This window comes from Triticum dicoccoides, chromosome 1A (assembly GCF_002162155.2).
Source record: "Triticum dicoccoides isolate Atlit2015 ecotype Zavitan chromosome 1A, WEW_v2.0, whole genome shotgun sequence".
Taxonomy (NCBI): domain Eukaryota; kingdom Viridiplantae; phylum Streptophyta; class Magnoliopsida; order Poales; family Poaceae; genus Triticum; species Triticum dicoccoides.
In genome coordinates this window covers 93,844,309-93,860,326 of record NC_041380.1, presented here as the reverse complement: position 1 = coordinate 93,860,326, position 16,018 = coordinate 93,844,309, and positions in this window count along the sequence as shown.

The window sequence follows — 16,018 nt, the reverse complement described above, 5'->3', positions numbered from 1 at the left end:
CCGAACTATGTACGGAAACTGGCCGAACCACCACGCGACCGTTTTTAATGTGGCTGCCGTTTGATAGACCTGTGTACAGATGATGGAATAAACTAGAGTAATAATTCCTTAAGAAAAATAAACCCAGGAAGCAAAAAATGTTAGGATTAATAGCACCTGGTTTATTTGTTGTAGCATTCCGAAGACAAGCGACTCCCAAAATCGGGAATCGATCCGCACACCCATTGCCTGATGGGTGATAAAGCGCCAGCATGGCTTGCCGAAATGATGATCGAAGGAGTTGAGCTCGGCTCAATAAAGCGGCGACGTGTCTAGCGCAGGTCGGCAGCCATGGAGCAATACTGCGGACTGGTTTGACACCAGCGTGATGGTGAAGATTACCTCGGAGGAGGCTTAAAATTTTATGGGTACGTGTTTAAAAACAATGCGCAATACCCTAAAAAAATTCCTTCAGAAGGGGTGTCCGATATCCCGTTCATGAAGAAACATGAACTCGGGCCAGATTCGTATTCGCGCAGAAAACGGATCCGAAGATCATTGCGCTCATCGGAGCTTTCCCGGAGTTTGAACGGTCGGACCGAGCTGAAATTTTTAGGGGTGGTAGATATAGGAATTTCGCAGCCGATCAACGATTGGATCTTCCAAAGGACGTCTGAGCTAGATGCTGGACGCCACGCTCCAAACTCGTCCAGATTCCCGTCCAGATTTGAAACTGCTCCGGTATATCATAGATTGCCGGAGATTCCTCAATAGGAACTCGATGAAATTTTGCATGGTTGCTGTAGACTCAATTCCGCACAATCCCACCAAAGCAATCGTCAAAGCGATACTCGAGGAGGCGGTGGCGGAAGATAAGAGTTTGCTGTCCAGAAAAACAACATGGTCGCTCGAGGGCAATGTTGACATTGAGCCCCCGAGCTCCATGGATGATTCCTCCATGATCTTGATAGAGATCGGAGTTGATGTTTGATGAAGGCCCTTGTACAAACATGGTGATCCGAACACGGGGTGCAGTTCTTGGTCGAACCAAGGTGACTAGTCGAGCTGGTGACGAAGATGCCAAAGTCGCAGTTGATCTACAGGCGAGCCATCGATCTTTTGCCGAACACACAACGGAACTCTCAATGAAAGCACCTTTGTCGGTGTCAAAACCGGCAGATCTCGGGTAGGGGGTCCCAAACTGTGCGTCTAAGTATCGATGGTAACCGGAGACATGGGACACAATGTTTACCCAGGTTCGGGCCCTCTTGATGGAGGTAAAACCATACGTCCTGATCTTGTTTATACTGATGGAGTATCAAGTACATAGTTGATCCACCTCGAGATCATATGTTGTGGTCTAAAACCTGAGGGTATGATGAATAATGTCCTCATCTATCGACTAGCCTGGCCTCGGCTTATATAACATACCAGAGGCCTAGGATAACAAGAGTCCTAGTCGAATACGTCGGTGGAGAGGAGTCCTTGTCTTGATCACCAAGTCTTGTGGAATCATCCTCGTATATGTCTTCGGCTGTCCGAACTGGCCCATGAGTAACCGGCCATGGGGGTCCTCGGCCCAATCCAACTGATCGGGAGACGATGTGGTGAGTACCCCCTAGTCCAGGACACCGTTAGCAGGTCCGCTACCATGGTGCGGCAGCTAGGCTCAATTTCCCCTTCGGCACACATCCGGTCGACCTCGTTCCGCTGGAGCCAAGGGTGGTGAGCTTGGCTATGGCGCGGGAGGACCGCGAGGCATGGGAGCGTCTCGAGGCCGAGGCTGCCGACGAGGCCTACATGCAAGAGCTCCGCCAGCAGCACCCAGAGCTCGTGGAGGCAGAGCAGGTGATCTTTGCCGGTGCGGAGGGCGGCGAGGTTATCGCGCTCTCCTCCAATGACGAGGTCGAAGGTGGCGAGGACGGCGGCGCATAGGGCATCGAGGTGGGCGGCGAGGACGAGGAGATCAGCGTCGACGAGTGGAGGAGTGTCTTCCCCAACAACCCCGACGATGGCACTGGACCGGACCCGGCTTGCGGCACACCTTACCTGACGAGGAAGGATTGACTCGACCTCCACTTCGACCAAAAGTAGTTTAGCTTAGTTTAAATTTATGTTTTATGTTCGGTTATGCAAAACTATCTATGTTTATGTTTGAATGCATGCTACTTTCAGTTGAACCTACTTTGAACTTGATCAAATTGAAGTTTACAATGTTAAGTTTAGGGGATCGACTAGAAACAGCCAAAAATTGCTTGAGTATATATATTTCCACTAAGAGTTTTAGTCCTTTAACTTTTAAAGGATCGGCTAAGATGGCCTTATGCCTTGTTTATTTCAGTTCCTCAAAATGTGAAGCTCTATATGTGCAACTATTTGTCGTGCAGTTCAATTTCATCAATAACAGTTTCAACAATACAACTATGAATTACGATATTTGGTTGTTGTTAAGGATATTGCAGTTAACATGCCTTTTTGTTTTTATCAATAACTAGTGTACTTTAGACCTGCACAATACCAGTTTGAATGACGATTTGCTTGTTTTTAAATGTTATGCCTGATGTAGTTACACACCTTTCCACTTCTTGTTTTGCTTAACTAGCGTGCTTAAGCCTACACACTGAAGCTATGATTTGTAGATTTTGTTGTCTACCATGGATATATTTGGTTGACGTTTAGCCTGTTGTGCTTAACATGCCTTTATATGTACTCATTCAGGACAATATTGAGAAGAGTGTTGTTTTCCATCAAGGTTAGTTTCATTGCATTGCTTATATGTACTCACTGTTCAGGATATCGGTAGCTGGTAGCATATAGCCTGGGGGCTGATAAGGGGTTAATCATCGAATCGGACATTTCACTAAATATATTTGTAACCCATTTATCTGTAGGTTAACTAGGGCCATATTTAATATATCTAAGGCCACATAACAACATGCATTGTACTGAATGACTAAATATGCAATCCCAGGCTACATAGCAACAAGGAAGAGTGTTACCTTAATGTTCTAGTGATGTATAGATATACATGTAATAAAATCTTATATAATGGGATGGAGGAAGTGTTGTACTACATTGATAACCCACAAGTATAGGGGATCACAACAGTTTTCAAGGGTAGAGTATTCAACCCAAATTTATAGATTCGACACAAGGGGAGCCAAAGAATATTTGAAGGTATTAGCAGCTGAGTTGTCAATTCAACCACACCTGGAGATTAATTATCTGGAGCAAGTAATCAGTAGCGAAGTAATATGATAGTTTTGATAGTAGTGACAGTAGCAATGGTAACGGTAACGGTAACAGTGATAGCAGTAATTTTGTAGCAAGTGTAACAGTGATGATAGAAGTAGTAACTTAGCAGAAATAGTATAAGATAAATTCGTAGGCATTGGATTGGTGACTTGTTGGATGATATTCATCATGTGACAGTTATAACCTAGGGCGATACATCACTAGCTCCAGTTCATCGATATAATGTAGGCATGTATTTCGTAAATAGTCATACGTGCTGCTACCTCTTGAGCACTGCGTTGGTTTTCCCTTGAAGAGGAAAGGGTGATGCAGCAAAGTAGCGTAAGTATTTCCCTCAATTTTTGATAACCAAGGTATCAATCCAGTAGGAGACTACACGCAAGTCCCTCATACCTACACAAACAAATAAGAACCTCACAACCACCGCGATAAAGGGGTTGTCAATCCCTTCACGGTCACTTACGAGAGTGCGATCTGATAGAGATAATAGTAATAAGATAAATATTTTTGCTATTTTTATGATATAGATTGAAAGTAAAGATTGCAAAATAAACGGCGCCAACAATAGCTAGTTGACGGGAGATTAATATGATAGAGAATAGATCCGGGGCCCACAGGTTTCACTAGTGGCTTCTCTCAAGATAGCATAAGTATTACGGTGTGTGAACAAATTAATGTCGAGCAATTGATAGAAAAGTGCATAATTATGAGAATATCTAAGCATGATCATATATATAGGCATCACGTTCACGACAAGTAGACCGAAACAATTCTGCATCTACTACTATTACTCCACACATCGACCGCTATCCAGCATGCATCTAGAGTATTAAGTTCATAAGAATAGAGTAATGCATTAAGCAAGATGACACGATGTAGAGGGATAAACTCAAGCAATATGATATAAACCCCATCGTTTTATCCTCGATGGCAACAATACAATACTTGCCTTGCTGCCCCTGCTGTCACTGGGAAAGGACACCGCAAGATTCAACCCAAAACTAAGCACTTCTCCCATTGCAAGAAAGATCAATCTAGTAGGCCAAACCAAACTGATAATTTGAAGAGACTTGCAAAGATAACAAATCATACATAAAAGATTTCAAAGAAGAATCAAATATTGTTCATAGATAATCTTGATCATAAACCCACAATTCATCGGATCTCGAAAAACACACTACAAAAAGAGTTACATCGAATAGATCTCCAAGAAGATCGAGGAGAACTTTGTATTGAGACCCAAAGAGAGAGAAGAACCCATCTAGCTAATAACTATGGACCGGAAGGTGTGGCACCCCGGCTCAGAGAAACCGGAATGCCCCGTATTCCAGCCCAGAGATCAAGGAGAAGTCTTTTGGAATACGGCACTGCTTAGCATAGAACAAACCAGCTTCCTATTATTACACGAATATGAATACAAGGTCTCCGATATTACAATGAATAACATCGGCACGACGACACTACGCCATCCTCAGTTGCTCTATGCGAGCAGCAAAACAACTCGAAGCAGTGGAAAAACTACTGGCAGCAGAACAACGACGACAGTGGTGAGCTCCAATCCGCAGGGACTCTGGCTGGAACGTTTATCCTAGCTCGCACGAACGGAAACCACTACAAGCAATCAAGTAATCATGGCATGACATGCAAACTAGCATAACGCGCCAGGTCAGTACATTGAATGTACTTGCAAGCTCACAATAACCAGAAGCATTCAAGACAAACAACATCATGGAAATTACAGATTAAGCAGGAATTACCATGAGATCGTTAGAATAACATGACATGAACAACATGAACATGATACATCTAGAGCAATATGAGCATGGCATGAACATATAAATCTGACAATACTAGCATGCAACATGATGACACTATATGCACCATTTATTCTACTCGGGTTACTATCCTAGTAATCATTAAATGACCACAGGAAGCTTGATCTTTACCCATGATTCTCGCACAACATCACGAATATCCAACAACTCGATATCCTCGATACCACGGTGATCATCTCATGATCATGAATGGAACCACTCTTGGTTCAATGGGTTACCTCGTAACCAAATGGTGATCTTTCCGACAATCACAACCATGACCGACACTTGGTCTCAAACGGTGATCTTTACGGCGATCACAACCAACTTATCTCCTCATCGAACAGTGGTTGTTATTAAGCACATTATTATTATTACTGTTGACTCATAGTGTGACCAACTACGAACTGGGCCCTTATCCACGGGCGTGGCTATCGATAGATTTAATATACACACTGCAGAGGTTAGTACACTGTACCCACACCACGGAACCCATGGCCTCACACTCCCATTCGGGTGGACCAACATCGTTCTGACAAAACCGATCTACTGCCATGACACTCTCCCGGCCACTCCTACTCACTCCCCACTGGGCTAGTCCTGGGTGGCCCCGTGTCTACCGAAGACACCAACGACCACCATCGTGGCCAAACAGAAACGGTCCCAAACGGGGACCCGGATCCATAACAACAATAATGGGCACACAAGGCTTATGTCCGCCTAGCTGATCAGGGTAGCGCGCGCCCATAGCCTTCCCTCGTTGGAGGCACCGACGAGAGGCACGACAATAGACCCAGTTAGGACCTTCCCATAAAGGTGAGCATGATTGCACTGGTCAGTTTGATATGGTGTCACCATGACTGAGCCAACAGTTGTTCAAGTTCAATTTAAGCTAGTTAAACTTGAATACAGTATGCTGAGCCACAATAAACTTAACATGATGCAATTACAAAGCATGAGCATGATATCAACATAAGCATGGGTGTGCAACATAACTATCCACCATATCAACAATGAATCATATCCAACTGGGTATATCACAAGTACACACTACTCATAGCATAACATGAACATCAACAGTAAATACCATGCAATAACACATCAATCATATTACCAAGTAAACACTTAACCATCTAACAGCAAAGGAACAATGCATTTTAACAGTACTCGGTAACCGACGTTAGTCATGCACCGAAGAACATGACCAACCCAACATGTACTACTATCAAGCATGGCAATATGAAAGTAATACTAGCAAGTAGCTCATGATAACAAAGTGCAAGAAATCATATCATAACAGTAACCACCAATCCATAAGCATAACCGAAATAACGACAACAGTAGCAAAACAATCATACAATTATTAATGATTCAAGTTGAAAAACCAATGCTACTGTGGTTGTGGATTTCCTGGGGTGACGAAGACTCCGGGAAGAAGTGCAATGAAGCCGTGAAACAAAACGCCGGGCGGTTCTTTCTCAAAGGGGCTGATTGGAGACAAGGGCAAAATGGTCATTTTCACTGTGATACCATGATAACCCACAAGTATAGGGGATCGCAACAGTTTTTGATAAGTAAGATTGTCGAACCCAACGAGGAGCTAAAGGTAGAACAAATATTCCCTCAAGTTCTATCGACCACCGATACAACTCTACGCACACTTGACGTTCGCTTTACCTAGAACAAGTATGAAACTAGAAGTACTTTGTAGGTGTTGTTGGATAGGTTTGCAAGATAATAAAGAGCAAGTAAATAAAAAGTAGGGGCTGTTTAGGTAAAGAAAAAACTAAGTTAGTTTTAGTATAGATCTTTTTGTTACGAAAAAGTTATTTGTCCCTAGGCAATCGATAACTAGACCGGTAATCATTAGGACAAAACAGATCTACTCAAACATCATAGGATAGCCATACATCATTGGGAAATAATATATAGTGTTGAGCACCATGTTTAAGTAGATATTACAGTGGGTAAGAGAGAGGTTACACCGCTGCATAGAGGGGGGAAGAGTTGGTGATGATGGCAGTGAAGTTGTTGGTGAAGATTGCGGTGATGATGATGGCCACGGCAGTGTTCCGGCGCCATCGGAAGAGAAGGGGAGAGGGGGCCCCTTCGTATTCTTCTTCCTTGACCTCCTCCCTAGATGGGAGAAGGGTTTCCCCTCTGGTCCTTGGCCTTCATGGCGTGGGAGGGGCAAGAGCCCCTCCGAGATTGGATCTGTCTCTCTGTCTCTCTCTGCTTCTGTGTTCTGTTCTGCTGCCCTTTCACCGTTTCTTTTATATCCGGAGATCCGTAACTCCGATTGGGTTGAAACCTTCGCCCAGATCTTATTCCAAAAATTAGCTTTCTTACGGCCAAAGTAGAGCATCAACCGCCTTACGGGTGGCCCACGAGGGTGGGGGACACGCCTGCCTATAGTGACCGTGGGCCTCACCCTCGTGGCCACCTCGGGCACCGTCTCACGTTGATTTTCTTCCCAAAAATCACAAATATTCCAAAATAATTCTCCATCCGTTTTTATCCCGTATGGATTCTGTTTGATATGGATATTCTGCAAAACCAAAAACATGCAACAGACAAGAATTGACACTAGGCTCTAGATCAATATGTTAGTCCCAAAAATAGTATAAAAAGTTACCAAAAAGTATATGGAAGTTGTAGAATATTGGCATGGAACAATAAAAAGTTATAGATACGACGGAGACGTATCATACCACCTAGTAAAAATAATACCAAAGGATAGGGCTCGACGAGACGAAGAAGTGAGCGCTGGTTTCACCTCGATCGGAGTTACGGTTGAAAAGATGTGAGGAGTTGAAGATCAGGGACCAATATGTGAATATTTTCATCACCAACGGGTCCCTGGGAGGAAAAACTGAAAGCGCATAAGGGGTAATATGTTTTCTGAAATAGAAAGCGTATTCCGAATCGAAGTAGATTGAAAATACGTTTACGAAATAGGAAAGCGTACCCGGGAGAAACCCGTCTCCACTTATCCACGTGGACCCGTGGCTGGAGCCACTTCCAGGCGGGGCCCAGGTGCAGGGGGAGGGGGCACGGGAGTTTGTCTCCTTGCTCCCACTTCTGTGCTCCCGTGCAGGATAGAGGAGGAGCAGGGGAGGAAGCGGCGAGGGGGCCGGCCAGCTCCGGCCATCTCTGGCCGAGCCAAGGGCACCAGAGGGACCGGGACAGTGAGGGGGTCCCGTTCAGAGGGAGCACGACCGCCGGGGAGGAGAGGGGTCGAGGGGAGAGGTGGCGCTAGGAGGGGCCCCGGGACGGTGGGCGGTGGTGCTCCCCGGCGAAGCAGGCACTCCGGCTCCGGGACAAATGGGTGGGGCGGCTGAGTGGAACGAGGGGGACTCGGTGTACGTGGCGGGAGGAGGAGAGGAGGCTTGGGTTGGCCGGAATCATGCCGAGGCCGAGGCAGCCATGGTGGATGACGGCGGACAATGGCGAGATGAGGAGACTCCAGAGGGCAGATGAGGCGAGGGAGAGATGGTTGAGGTGCGGAGGGACTCGGGGGTCCTTATATAGGCGTGGAGGAGGGCTCTAGAGCTCACAGACGAGCTCCCGACCAAGCTTTAATGGCGGGCAGAGGCTGGACGCGGCACGGGCGCGGCTCTAGTGGCACATTGATGGAGAACAATGACGAAGCAGCAACGCAGGGAGATGCAGTCAAGCACGGGCGAGCTCCGGGACAATGTTGGAGGTCGATACGAGGAGGGAGGAGACGAGCACAGTGGCCGGACCTAGCTAGAGCTTGCACTATGTGTGACGCCAGCGTGATCACCACGGGCACTGGTGCAAACGGCGCGTTCTGGCCGGGCTTACCATGTCCAATAGATAGACCATCGTGTTCTCAGTCAAAATGAAGAAAGAATTGGGTCTAGGGGCAAAGAAGAGATTTGCAGATGGCCCCAAAGCAAGCCAGCAACCAAGTGTTTGTGCTACGCAGTGGGGACACCAGCTTGGTAACGCAGTAAATAGTTTGTCCAGTGATGATCACTCACTAAGAGGAGGAGTTTAGATGAGGGTTGCTGTAGAAAGTGCAAAACTAGCCAGAATTAGGGATTTGGATGATACACTCACATGTTGATGCCACCTGAGCTCAAATTTGGCAAGGCTTAGTGATTTGGTCATAGTAAGATTCTGTAAAACATTCATACCAATTGGACAAGCCAAAGTGGTACTTGCTTCACAAACATCTCGTCTGGACAGAAACTTGCAAAAAATCTATAGGACTATTGGCTAGGTTAAATGATTCAAATTTTGGTGGAGAGAAGTTATTTGGGTAGGAGAACAATCTGGTAATATATCTGGATTTTTTAAGCAATATAAATTATACTAGCTTCACAACCTGAAAATATTAACAGAAGCAAAGATTTGATACTGTGCTCACATAGGTGATTGGATGGGGCTGAAATTTGGTGGAGTGTCATAATATGAGCAAATGAAGTAGTGTGCAAACTGTCAACCCATTTGGGTAAACCTAGCTAACACTTCCTTCACAAAGGCTTCCCTCAGATAGGAACTTTGAAAAATCACTGAGGAAGTTTGGCTGGGAAAATACAGTTGAATTTTGGCACGGGTCAATTATTTGTACAGGAAAATATGTCCAAAAAGTTTGGGGGTCAATTTGGCAAAGGTAAATAGCACTTGCTTCACAATGTGCCATTTAGGACAGAATAGGAAATGAATTTATTGAGCATGATGAGAAGTATGGCCAATGAAATATTTCACCATATTTGAGGAATACATGACCCAAAAAATTTATAAGAATTATTTGGGGATTTTTAGATGGGCAGAAATATAGGTTGCTTCACAACCTAGGGCAGATAGGGTTATTCCTTTAATAGGAAAAGGAATATTCCTGAGAAAAAGAAATTAGGGTTTTGTCAAGCAGTGGAGTGACATGATCTTGGCAAAGTTTTTAGGAATGATGAGCCACTTGGGAGGGGGAATGAGGAGGATTTCCCAGGTGGCAAAGCCACAGAACCACTCCAAAAAGAAAAACAGAGCAAAAACCAATTAAACTAAAAGAAAAAGAAAAGGGCCAAAAACCAGGTTGTTACAGAAGGTCTGAGGTAAACTACTCACACATCATCGGAGGGGCTATGTGTAACACCCCGGGTGTAACTTTCCCAATTTGTACTCCAACTCTTGCCGTTTTCGGCTTTAAGTTATTTTATTTTCTCGGGTTCGGGTCTTTGTCTCCGTGTGTTGTTGTTGTTGTCATGCATCTCATATCATGTCATCATGTGCATTGCATTTGCATACGTGTTCGTCTCATGCATTCAAGCATTTCCCCGTTGTCTGGTTTGCATTCCGGCGCTTCGTTCTCCTCCGGTGGTCAATTCTACCTTTCTTTTGTGTGTGCGGATTAAACATTTCCGGATTGGAACGAGACTTGCCAAGCGGCCTTGGTTTACTACCTGTAGACCGCCTGTCAAGTTTCGTATCATTTGGACTTCATTTGATACCCCAACGGTTAACCGAGGGACCGAAAAGGCCTCGTGTGTGTTGCAGCCCAACACCCCTCCAATTTGGCCCAAAACCCACCAAAACCTTCTCCATCATCTAGAGCGTTCAATCACGATCGCCTGGCCGAAAACCGCACCTCATTTGGACTCTCCTAGCTCCCTCTACCTATAAAACTAGCCCCTCCTCCAAAAATTCCGGGTCTTCTCCTACCGTAACCCTAGCCCTTTCTTCATCCGCGCGCCGGACAAAGTCGCCGCAGCCAGCCATCGAGCGCCACGTGGCAGCCCCTCGCCCCCGCGCAGCGCGGCCCGCTGGAGCCCGCTTCGGGCCCCCGAGCCCGTTCCCCGCGCCGCTGCCCTTCGCCTCCTCTTCTCCGCTTGGGAGCCGCCGCCCGACCTGGCCTTCCTCGCCGCGTCACCTCTCCCTCCGCCGTGCCGCCACCCGCGCCGGCCGGAGCTGCTCCCTGGCCGAAGCACCTCGCCGCGCCACCACGCCTCCACCACCACGCCGCCTCTCGCCGGCGACGCCCGAGGCCGCCCCGTCCTCCCCCCGGATCTGGCGACATCTCCAAGTCCGGCGACCCCTCCATCTCCGGCGAGTTCTTGAACCCCGGCGATCCTCGATCCGTGCGCCAGATCTGGAATCGGAGCTACAGTAACCCTAGGGTTGACCCCGAATTTTTCCTAAGTCTGCATATTTTTTTGCATTCTTGTTCATGCCGTAACTCCGCATCCGTAGCTCCGTTTTTGGCATATAGCATATCAAAATGTTCATCTCAGAGATTACATCAGTTCATTCCATTGCATCATTTTAATTTGAGTTTATCTTGATGCCCGAAATGCTGTTAGAAGAGGGCTACTTGAGATAATTGTTAGATCTGCCACTTCATTTAGCTTTTTGCCATTTTTGCCATGATTAATGTGTGCATGATATGCCCATGAGCTCTACATATGTTTTGTTAAGAGTTTTGTCATCTTTCCAGAGGTGCAACCCATGTATTTTTGTGATGTGTGTGATGACTAGCACGAGCTTGCAAAGTGGTGCACTTGGTAATGCTGATTTCAGGGACTTAGCAATTCTACTAAGTACTTGAGCTGTTTATCTCATATGGCCATATGTTCATGTTGTTTCCTAGTGATCCCTGCCTCTTTTGAGGATGATCAGTAAGGATGTTTTGTTAATCTTGTAGTGCTCTATCTATCCATGTCTTTGTTTGAAATTATGGAGCACCCTAGCTTGAGTCAATCGAGCTTTACTTTTGCTACTTTGTGAATCTGGGCAGATTGTCAACTTGTTTGCAATTTTGCCGATGATGTTGTAGTTGATCCATGCATGCTATGCTATTTTTCTTGCCATGTCTAGCTTGCATTTTGTGTATTCTTGATGGGTGTATGCTTAGTTTGCCATGACTTGCTCTGTAGTGAGTGCATCGAGCTCGTAAACATTCCTACTTGATATCTGTTTTCAGCATGTGCCAGTTTTCACTAAGTCTGAAGATTGATTATGTTTTTGCTATGTTCACATCCTTGCAAATGTGTTCTATGATACCTTTTGGCTCAAGGTCACTAAGGGACTTTTGTTAATCTCTTTGAGTAGCTCCATGCCATGCTTTACTTTGCCATGTTCAGGTCCTATAGCATGTAGTTTTTTTGCTTCGAAGAGTGCTACCTGATCTGAAATTCCAAACAAGTGTTAATTTCACTAAGTCCGAGATCTGTTTGTCATATGCATTTTTGCCATGCTTGTTTGAACCTGTTAATGGATGAATTGGCCGTAGCTCAGTGCTAGACTTTTGTTAAGCATCATGAATGCATCCCTGCCATGTATTTTTATGCCATGTTTGGGTGCTGTAGCATGTTCATCTCATTGCATTTAGATGGCTACTTGCTGTAAATCGCAGACCGGTGTCATATTTGAATCGCTTGCCATTTCCAAACCGTAACTCCAATTCCGGCGTTCTTTATATCGTTTTCAAGCGATTTCATCTCATCTTTCCAGTGCCACACTTGGATTTCCAAGTTAAAGCCAGGTTCATGCATTCCTTGTCACATCTTGCATATGCATCTCGCATCGCATCCCGCATAGCATATCATCTTTGCATCATCTTGTTTGAACCTTGCACGTGGTTGATTGTGTCCTTATTGCTTGTTTGTCTTGTTTGGGTAGAGCCGGGAGACGAGTTTGCTAACGAGGAGCCCGTTGAGTTTTCTTTCGAGGATCCAGTCAACTCTGACAACTTTACAGGCAAGATGATCATACCCTCGAAATCACTACTATCTTTGCTATGCTAGATTGCTCCCTCTTTTGCTATGCCAATGCTATGATGCCTACCACTTGCTTTCAAGCCTCCCAAATTGCCATGTCAAACCTCTAACCCACCATGTCCTAGCAAACCGTTGATTGGCTATGTTACCGCTTTGCTCAGCCCCTCTTATAGCGTTGCTAGTTGCAGGTGAAGATTGGAGGCCGTTCCTTGTTGGAACATTTATTTACTTGTTGGGATATCATTATATTGCCTTGTTATCTTAATGCATCTATATACTTGGTAAAGGGTGGAAGGCTCGGCCTCTCGCCTAGTGTTTTGTTCCACTCTTGCCGCCCTAGTTTCCGTCATATCGGTGTTATGTTCCCGGATTTTGCGTTCCTTACGCGGTTGGGTTATAATGGGAACCCCTTGATAGTTCGCCTTGATTAAAGCTTTTCCAGGAATGCCCAACCTTGGTTTTACCATTTGCCACCTAGCCTCTTTTCCCTTGGGTTTCCGGAGCCTGAGGGTCATCTTATTTAAACCCCCCCGGGGCCAGTGCTCCTCTGAGTGTTGGTCCGGACTGAGCTGCCTGCGGGGCCACCTCGGGGAAACTTGAGGGTTGGTTTTACTCCTAGCTAGTCTCATCTTAGTGTGCCCTGAGAACGAGATATGTGCAGCTCCTATCGCGATTTGTCAGCACATTCGTGCGGTGTTGCTGGTCTTGTTTTAACCTGTCGAAGTGTCTTGAAGAACCGAGATACCGAGTCTGATCGGAATGTCTTGGGAGGAGGTCTATTCCTTCGTTGACCGTGAAAGCTTGTCATGGGCTAAGTTGGGACTCCCCTGCAGGGACTTGAACTTTCGAAAGCCGTGCCTGCGGTTATGGGCAGATGGGAATTTGTTAATGTCCGATTGTAGATAACTTGAACCTTAACTTAATTAAAATGAATCAACTGAGTGTGTTACCGTGATGGCCTCTTCCCGGCGGAGTCCGGGAAGTGGACACGGTGTTGGAGTAATGTTTGCGCAGGTTGCTCTCTAGTTTCTCGCTCGCGCTTTGCCTCCTCTTCTCGCTCTCTTTTGCGAATAAGTTAGCCACCATATTTTGCTAGTTGCTTGCTGCAGCTCCACATATTTACCTTGCCTTACCTATAAGCTTAAATAGTCTTGATCGTGAGGGTGCGAGATTGCTAAGTCCCTGTGGCTCACAGATTACTATTACACCAGATGCAGGGCCTGATGATTCCGCTCCAGGTGACGCGCTTGAGCTCAAGTGGGAGTTCGACGAGGACTCTCAATGATACTATGTTTCTTTTCCTGATGATCAGTAGTGGTGCCCAGTTGGGGGTGATCGGGACCGTGTCGCATGTTGGGTTATCTTTTATTTTGGCGCCGTAGTCGGGCCATGAGTGTTTGGTTGATGTAATGTTATTTATGTACTTGATTAACGTGGCGAGTGTAAGCCAACTATGTTATCTCCCCTTTATGATTTATATTACATGGGATGTTGTGAAGATTGCCTAACTTGCGACATATGCCTTCAATGCGGTTATGTCTCTAAGTCGTGCCTCGACACGTGGGAGCTATAGTCGCATCGAGGGTGTTACAAGTTGGTAATCAGAGCCTTCCCCGACCTTAGGAGCCCCATTGCTTGATCGTTATTAGCGGCCGAGTTGTGTCTAGGAAAATGTTTTGAGTCATTTAGGAATTATATATCGGAGAGTTTAGGAATTCTTTTTACTTCCCAGTCTCCTCATCGCTCTGGTAAGGCATCCTGACGTAGAGTTTTGACTCTTCTCTTCTCAAATTTCACTAAAAAAATTTTAGGATCACGCGGGTATCTTGGAATCGTTCCGATGGTTTTATGATGAGAATATTGTCTTGGTGCCTCCTGTCAGGGGTTTTGTGGAAGTGTCCCGGGGAGTTGAGCTCTGAGGTGTTGTCGTCATAATTTTATCGTTGCAGTTCTGGAATACCTGAGTTTAGTACGCCGACATCGAAAATCTCTTTTATGCAGTTTGTTGGTGAGATAACCTCGACGCCACCCAGTACTGGGTCGGGAGTTCGGGAGTATCACCATAACTTGTATAACGGATGCTTTTTGAAGGTTGAGGTAGATGGTTTCTGAAGTTTTTCTTGGTTATGTGTTGAAGGATGGATACAGCTGGATGTAGGATTTGCTAGATTTGGGTGAGATATTATGCTTCCCCTGTATCCCCAACACCTGATTGCATAACCGGAAAGGTTCGGGAGTTTCATAGGTGGGAATTCTAGTAGCTCTAGTTCTTCTTCCACGGATATTGGTTTGAGATTGGGATTTCTTACCGATTATTCGTTCTTGATCCGTAACTTGTTGATTTATTTCTCTACCTTAATTCTAAGTGGCTTCTCAATTTATGGATATGTGACCATTTCAAGAGGAATGCATTCGTTCATTTTGTTCGGATGTATGTTGCAATTTTCATTCCGTTGGTTTCAGCTTCAATATTTGTCTATCAATGTGCTAATGGATGTCAACCTCTTCAGGATGGCTCCTCCAACGCGCACGACTCCGGATCCTGATCCGCCACCACCTCCACCTCCTCCGGAGGCATGGCAAGCTGTGATGGCCACAACCAATGCAAACACACAGTTGATCATGCAAATTCTCCAAGAGCGCAATCAAGGCAACCAAGGGAACCAAGGCAACAATCAGAATCACTTTGCTACACTCAACCAGTTCCTTGCTAACGGGCCAAAGACTTTCAGCAATTGTGTTGAGGCAACCGATGCTGACGATTGGCTTGTGGATCTGTGCAAGCATTTCAAGTGCAGTAACATCAGGCCTGAGGACTTTGTTAAGTTCGCTTCCTTCCAACTCAAAGATCAAGCTGCAGAATGGTTCCAGCAGTACAAGGACTCCAGAGGTGGACATGTTATTACTTGGGATGAATTCCGTGAAGATTTCCGAGCTCATCATATCCCTTAGAGCGTGGTTGAAAGCAAGCATGAGGAATTCCGCAACCTGAAGCAAGGCTCTTTGTCTGTCTATGACTACAACAAGTTGTTCCAGAAGCTCGCCCGCTTTGCTAAGCAGGACGTACCTGATGAGAAGAGCATGATATGCCAGTTCAGGGGTGGTCTCAGAGAAGAAATTCAGCTAGCTCTTGTTCTCTTTGAGCCCTTGAGGTACGATGAGTTCTACAACATGGCATTGAAGCAAGAGGCTGCTCAACTGAGGTGTGATGCTTCCAAGAAGCGAGTC